Here is a 7306-nt window from a genome sequence, read left to right on the forward strand (position 1 = left end):
ATATGTGAAAGTTCTTTCGGGTGGAATAGGTAAAGATGGAATAACGGTGACTTGAGTTGAAGGGATGACAAATGGCTCTTGCTCAGCCTGCTTGACGGGTATATGTGAGGACTCGCAAATTTCTTGTATTTTTCTCAAAAATACCCTTTTATTTGAAAATTAGTATTTATCAAAGCCCACTACCCAATTATTTCACAATAAGTGTAAGTAAACCTAGAAAATAGGGTTTTACGCTTCGGTTTCAAGTTTGGAGCAAAATTAGGGTTTTCGCGATTTTTCGCCGGATGAATTTTCGGTACAGAGTAAGGATTAAATTTGAGGATTAAAAGTGACTTTTAAGTGAGAAATAATATGTGATTGGTAGCAATGATATAAGGGTAGTGAATGGGAAGTAAAAACCCTAGTACGTGAGTTTTTAAGAAAAACGGCGCGAACCGGCGGGTCCCGCGCACTACCGATTGAACGCACCACTTGACCACCACTTTCTTACCCTAGAAGTTCATTGATACTTGAGCAAAATATCTTCTTATATTACAGCTAAGGCTGACCAAAACTAGTGGCTAGAAAAGAAGGAAAAGAAAGAGGAAAAAAAAGAAAGGTGGTGGTGGCGACAAGTGTCACCACCTAAGAGCATCTTGACCAAGACACTTTGGCATCTTACTTAACCAATTTTTTCACCTTTCCTCTCCATATTTCTGCTGCTGGCCGAAACAAAGAGTGTGAGAAAGTGAGAGCAAGAAAAAAAACATTCCATCTTCTTGATTTGCTACAACTAAGTGAGGAATTCCAATTCCAAACCGATTAAAGTGAAGGTTATGAGTTGGGAAGCTTGAGGAACCAAGGAATTTCAAAGGGAGTGAACTATCACTCATCCAAGTCTTGCTTTAGAGGTACAAATCTGGTCATGATCCTTGTTGCTTAAATTTTGGGTTTAAGATGATTTTTAGCTTAAGTTTTGGCTTAATTTCATGATTATGCAAGTGGTTGTGATGAATTTTGGGATGAATAAGCAAGCTAGGGTTTCATAGCTCTCTGCCTAAACTTGTTGTATGATTATAAATGTTGTAATTAAGGTTATATAAGGTTGTTTGGTGGTGATTAGAACCAGAAATTTGAGAAAATTCCACTAGAAACTGAAAATTTCAGAATTCTGGAAAATTGTTCTTCTATTCTGTCCGGTTTTGTAGCCCTATGTTAGAGGCCGAATTGGCCTTAGGTCAAAGAAGTAAAGTTGTAGAGAATGGTATTTTATAGGTGCCTACAAATTTTCAGCTCAATCGGAGCAACGTAGGACATGAAAAGTCCAAAATACCCTTACTATTTTAAGTATTTCCCAAGCAGTCTGTGTGATCAGTTAAGTCCAGTTTATCACGTTTTTCGACTAGGATCCATTCTGATTTAGCTTTTTGCCAAAACATGAAAGTTGTAGTATTCTGAATTAGATTTCAAATTCCTCTAAGAACACCTGATTCGGACTTGTGTACTCTGAGATATGTCCATTACAGTGTTCAGCATTTAAACAGCCGACGAATTGGTTTCTGGTTTAGTAATTTGAGAATTTGACTAAGTTACATTAGGAACTAGACTAAGTGACCTTCACGAATGTTGTAGCTCTGTGTCTTAGTTTCGAAACGGCATAGGTTTTGTCTCAATCCGATAAGCGTAGCTTCAGATATGTTATTTCCGCATTCGTACGTCAAATCTGTCTTGTGCTAAGTTGAATTTCTGCACTTGTGATTGTTGTAATTCTTATTCTTATGATATTGTGAGCCTATGGAATGGCTCTTGACTTGAATTGCTTATGTGTGATGTTGGGTTGTGGTTGAGGAAAAATAATGAAGCCAAAATGGCTGGAAAATTAGGTAAACACAAAGGGCGTGCTGCCCAAATTTTCGCTCGAGGGCTAGGTTTCTATTGGAACTTGTATACTTTTGTTTGGCCAATACCATGACCGGTTTTTCATTTTAAAAACATGATTTTTCATCCTGGGGTTCAAACAACCCTCTTCTTACTTGAAAGTCATCTTTACACGTTTTACTCCTAATTAGTCGGGTTTCTTTGTTTCCCTTAAATGTTTTGCTCGATAAACTGTAATATGTTCTCTTGTTCAACCTTAGGTTTCATTGGTGACTAAGGGTAATATCCGGAAGGATATTTTGCACGTTATTTTGTATATCTAGGTGAGTGTTCCTTATTTGACTTTATGGCTTGTTGTTATCATTTGCTAATGTGTTAATTGCTTTTAATGATTTCCAAAACGAATTTTCTAGGCGAGTGTGTACTTTATCGCACTCGACCTAAATAACTGTGTAATTTTCAAGGATTTAATGATTGAAATGTTACTTGCGCATGAATGTAAGCCTTTTGGGCTGAACTGGCCATTGCCCCTTGTTACCGGTCGTCTCGAGCCAGAAGCGGACTCGGTCGGGCGATTAGGGACTTGGGTGAACGTTTGGTATACTCGAGTATTACCCTGTAGGTTGGTGGAGACTGGCCAACGGCCAGGACGGGGGTGAATGAATGAATGAACGAACGAACGAACGAACGAGGGTTTATTGATAAACGAAAAATGCATTTTCAAATGATTGGAGGAATAAGGGGAAATGTCAGGAGATCGGATGAACGAATGAACGAATTGCTCCTTGTGAGCCGTATCCTTTTAATGAATGTTACTATTGCTTTCCATTGTAAATGTTTCTTGAATTATTGATACTCCATGTTTAATGTATTGAATTGATTGTTTGATTGTTTGATTAACTGTTTGGAACCTCACTGGGCTTTTTAGCTCATACCACGTCAATTGTTTTCCTTAGCAGGGGAAGGCGAGCAAGGACGAGCGTTCTGTATAGTCTAGTTGATCTAGTTCTTTGGCCTTGTAATGGTTCTCGCCCTAGTGCTTGGCACGGGTTGGTTGTATGGTGAAGTGAGAACCTTTGTACATTTGATGGTTGTACTTCCTTTTGAGATAGCAATGTATATAAGTTCCACTTTAAGTTTGGATTGCTGCCCTATTTATTCTTGTGATTTGTTCTGGATTTGATTAAAGAACGACTGAGTCCCGGCGAGAGCTGGGCAGGCGGCCCGCTGAACCCTCTGGTACGCCTTAGGGGGAGGTGGGGTCGTCACAGTATAGGTTCAGGTTGAACTCCGCTGCTGATTAGCTCGTCAATCAATTTCCTTTGGGCCGCCATCTCAGTGGTCATCTTGTCGAACTTAGTGTGCATCTCAGTCAACTGAACCCCCAAACTCATGGTCTCGGGTTGAGCGGTAGTAGCAGACCTATCTGATTGTTCCGGTTGTGAACTCATATTTACACGACTCCTCTGAGCTTGGCTACGGGATCGTGTTATGATGGGGCTTCGACGAGAAGCTATGTTTAAATATTACCTGAGAATTTTTGAAAAGATTGCCTTTAGATTTAACCCTTGCTTAGTTATTACAATAAAAATAAAGAAAAGAAAGAGAAAAAGGCAAGAGTTAGTAGATATCCAGGAAATTCGGATGCATGTCCTATGGGGGAACCCTTTTTGTGCCAAGGGTAGGCCTAGCATGAAAATGCAATCCTCCAGAGCAGGCACTATACAATACCTGATGGATCCAATCAGCTTATGGAGTGAAAAATAATTTGAAAAATTTGGCCCATTGGAATGAGAAAAGACGTTTGTCAAAATGAGGGCCTCGTCCGAAGGGATTGATCGCTTTTGATAGATACAAGAATTTGCAAAAACGCACGGGTTTGACCTTGACGAACTTCCTATCGAAGAGATTGGAATTCGTTGACCAAATTTTTTCAGTGAAGCACGGGTCAAAACCTTAACTGATCAAATGTTTGGATGCAATGGATGTTTATCTGTGTGACGACCCCACCTCCCCCTAAGGCGTACCAGAGGGTTTGACGGACCGCCTGCCCAGCTCTCGCCAGGACTCACTCACTAAAATCATGTGCACACACCCCAAGCACCATTAATAATATCCGCAATCCCAGCTTATAATTTACATTGATAGAAACCAAAGTACAAAGTCTTGATATACTTAAACTAGTTCAAAATATATACAATCCAAGTACAAATGTTCCATTCGAGGAATAGCGCGAGTACAAAACCAAAATTCAAAACACAGTCTAAAGTAACTAGACTACGCTAGCCTTTACATCTCTTATGCCTCGCTCGTACCCCCTGTAAGGAGAACAAATAACGTGGTATGAGCTAAAAGCCCAGTGAGGTTCCAAATAGCAAATTGACCATTATTTATAAATACAAGTTTTCGATTTAGCAAGGTAACGAGCATGAAGAGTTCATAAAAGTGAGCAATAACACTTCAAGTAGCAATCTCAAAATGAGCGAGTATAAAAAATTTTCATAAGAAACAATCATCCAATAAACAATAATCATTTCAAGCATAAGGATACGGATAGCTCTCAGGAGCCAACTTCCATTCATCATCAGGAGCTTGATCACGTAGTAGTTGACACTCCGTCAACTTTCAAGTAAAGAAACCGATCCAGTAGAACACCACTTAAACGACTCTCCGTCCACCGTTCAACCCCCAGCTGGGCCCAAAATCCTCAAGAACACGGGTGGTAATACTCGAGTATACCGATTAGTCGAGGAGATATCACTCCACTCGACAATACAAGAGACCCAGGGTTCGTTACCCAATCGACCAAGCCCTTGCCGGCTCGACTAGAGTAACTCGCCACAGGGTTTCTGGAATTCCAGGAAGTGCGCGCATCATAAACAAGTATATCAAGTCAATTGCAACAATAAACAAGTATATCACGTAAGGGCAAGTGCGATAAAGTACACTCTTGCCCTAACAATTCACGCATGTGGCATGTAATCATATTGGCACGTATCAAGTACAAGTATCAAGTTCAATTCAGTATTTGAAAGCACTCACCAAAAGATATAGTGCCTTTACTGGTCACTTTCAGGTTATATTCCGAGTTCGGAGTCCAAATCTGCGATAAAACTCAGTTTGAGAACTTTGAAACATGACTAGAGTTCGAAACTTAGACGTTTCGTTCAATAAAATCAAGAATTTGAAATTCACTCGGATAGTAGTCGTGAAACACTTGCTCACTTTTTTTTAAACGGTAAAACTTTGTAACATTTATACTTGAAAATGCCATGCGAGTCGAAAGTACAAGAGAAACATATTCCAAATAGTCATTATTTCATTTCTCAAGGGTACAAGCTCGGCCAAGTCCTTCCTTATATACCTCGGAACAAGAATACTCAAGTACCCTAGATGGTTCAAGCAGTAATCACTCTTAACCCTTACTCAAGTTGCAAGTAGTTCTCTAGTTTTCGAGCGTAAATTTGGGCAGCATGCCCTTTGTGTTTACCTAATTTTCCAGCCTTTTAGGCTTCATTGTTTTTCTCAAACACAACCCAACATTATACATCTCAGCCATTCATGTCAAGAGCCGTTCCATAGGCTCACAATATCATAATAATAAGATTCACAACAGTAGCAAGTACAGAAGTTCAATGTGGCACAAAACAGATTTGATGTACAAATGCGGAAATAACATATCCGAGGCTACGCTTATCGGATTGAGGTGTAACCTATGCCGTTTCGAAGCTAAGACACAGATCTACAATGTTCATGAAGGTCACTTAGTCCAGTTTCTAATGTAAATTGGTCAAATTCTCCAATTACCCAACCAGAAATCAATTCACCGGCTGTTTAAATGCAGAACAGTGTAATGGACATAACTCAGTGTACACAAGTCCGAATCAGGTGTTCTTAGAGGTATTTTAAAGCTACTTCAGAGCACTACAACTTTCATGTTTTGGTCCAGAGCTAAATCAGAATGGATCCTGGTCAAAAATCGTGATAAACTGGACTGAACTGAAGAAACGGACTACTGGGAAATTCTTAAAGCAGTAGGGGTATTTTGGACTTTTCACGTTCTGCGTTGCTCCGATTGAGCTGAAATTTTGTAGACACCTATAAAACACCATTCTCTACAACTTTCCTTCTTTGACCAAAGGCCAATTCGGCCTCTAACATACAGATACAATTTCGGACAGAATGCTTGGGAAATTTTCCAGAAATCTGGAATTTTTAGCTCTAAGTGTAGTTTCCTCAAATTTCTGGTTCCAATCACCACTAAACAACCTTATATAACTTTAATTGCAACATTCATGCATCATACATCAACTTGAGCAGAAAATCAGGAACCCTAGTTCATCAAATAAATTGGGGAAAACTACTAAAACATGCTCATCATCCATAATCTCACCATAAAATCAAGTTACTAGGCTTAATATAACAAGATTAGAAGTAAAACTTGGAGAGATAAACTCTCTTACCTTGAATAAAAGTCACCAAGAGTAGCACAAGCTCTCCCCTTCAAGAATCACACCACAACTCACTAGCTAGTCACTCAAGAACAAGTTTAATCGGTTTATTTTGTTTGATTTCTCCCTAAGTTGTTGGATTGAAGATGAAATGAAGGAGTTTTTTTTTTTTTCTTCTTGTTGTTCCTCCCCTCTCTCTCTCTCGGTTCTTATGCAGAAATATGGAGGAAGATGAGGCTTGGTTTGTCTTATATGGAAGTAAGAGGTTAAGGGTAATTGTGTCCACAATTTTTGGCCAACACTTGGCCTATTCTTGTCCACAAAATTTTTCTCTTTCTTTCCTTGTATTTGAGCCACAATTTCGGTCAAGCTATAATCATGAGGGGGAAGATATTTTGTTCAAGTTCAATAAATTTGTTTGGTAAGCAAAAATGGCGGTCAAGCGGTGCGTTCAATCGGTAATGCGCGGGACCCGCCGGTTCGCGCCGTTTTTCTTAAAAACACCCGTACTAGAGTTTTTACTTTCCATTCACTAACCTTACCTCATTGCTACTACTCACATATTATTTCTCACTTAAAAGTCACTTTTAATCATCAAATTAATCCTTGGCCAGTACCGAAAATTCATCCGGCGGAAAAATCACAAAACCCTAATTTTGCTCAAATCTTGAAACCGAAGTGTAAAACCTTATTTTCTAGGTTTATTTACTCTTATAGTTGAACAATTGGATAGTAGAGCTTTAATAAATAATAATTTTCAAATAAAAGGAAATTTTTAAGAAGACGTGAGGAATTTTCCAATTCCAGTAATTAAAATTAGGGTTTCAATTAAAATATGAGAGATTTAGGAAAACCGGTTAGTCACAAGTAAACTAGGGTTTTTGGCTACCATATTAGGGTTTCTAGTCTTTTTTTTTTTTAAAACAAAATTAGGTTTTAAATCAAACCCAAAGAAATACACTTTAATATTTTCTTCACAAACAACCTCCTAATATTCG

General features: G+C 38.8%; 1 long non-coding RNA gene across 1 annotated transcript; it reads right to left on the reverse strand.

The window, feature by feature from the left end:
• Window positions 1-3967: 3967 nt before the first annotated feature.
• LOC140004978 (uncharacterized) lies at window positions 3968-6503 on the reverse strand. The gene is made up of 3 exons (XR_011812799.1): window positions 6321-6503; window positions 4900-4960; window positions 3968-4175 (listed from the first exon to the last, which is right to left on the reverse strand). It is a non-coding gene; the product is annotated as an uncharacterized lncRNA (long non-coding RNA).
• Window positions 6504-7306: the final 803 nt, after the last annotated feature.

This window comes from Coffea arabica, chromosome 4c, assembly GCF_036785885.1.
Source record: "Coffea arabica cultivar ET-39 chromosome 4c, Coffea Arabica ET-39 HiFi, whole genome shotgun sequence".
NCBI classification, from domain to species: domain Eukaryota; kingdom Viridiplantae; phylum Streptophyta; class Magnoliopsida; order Gentianales; family Rubiaceae; genus Coffea; species Coffea arabica.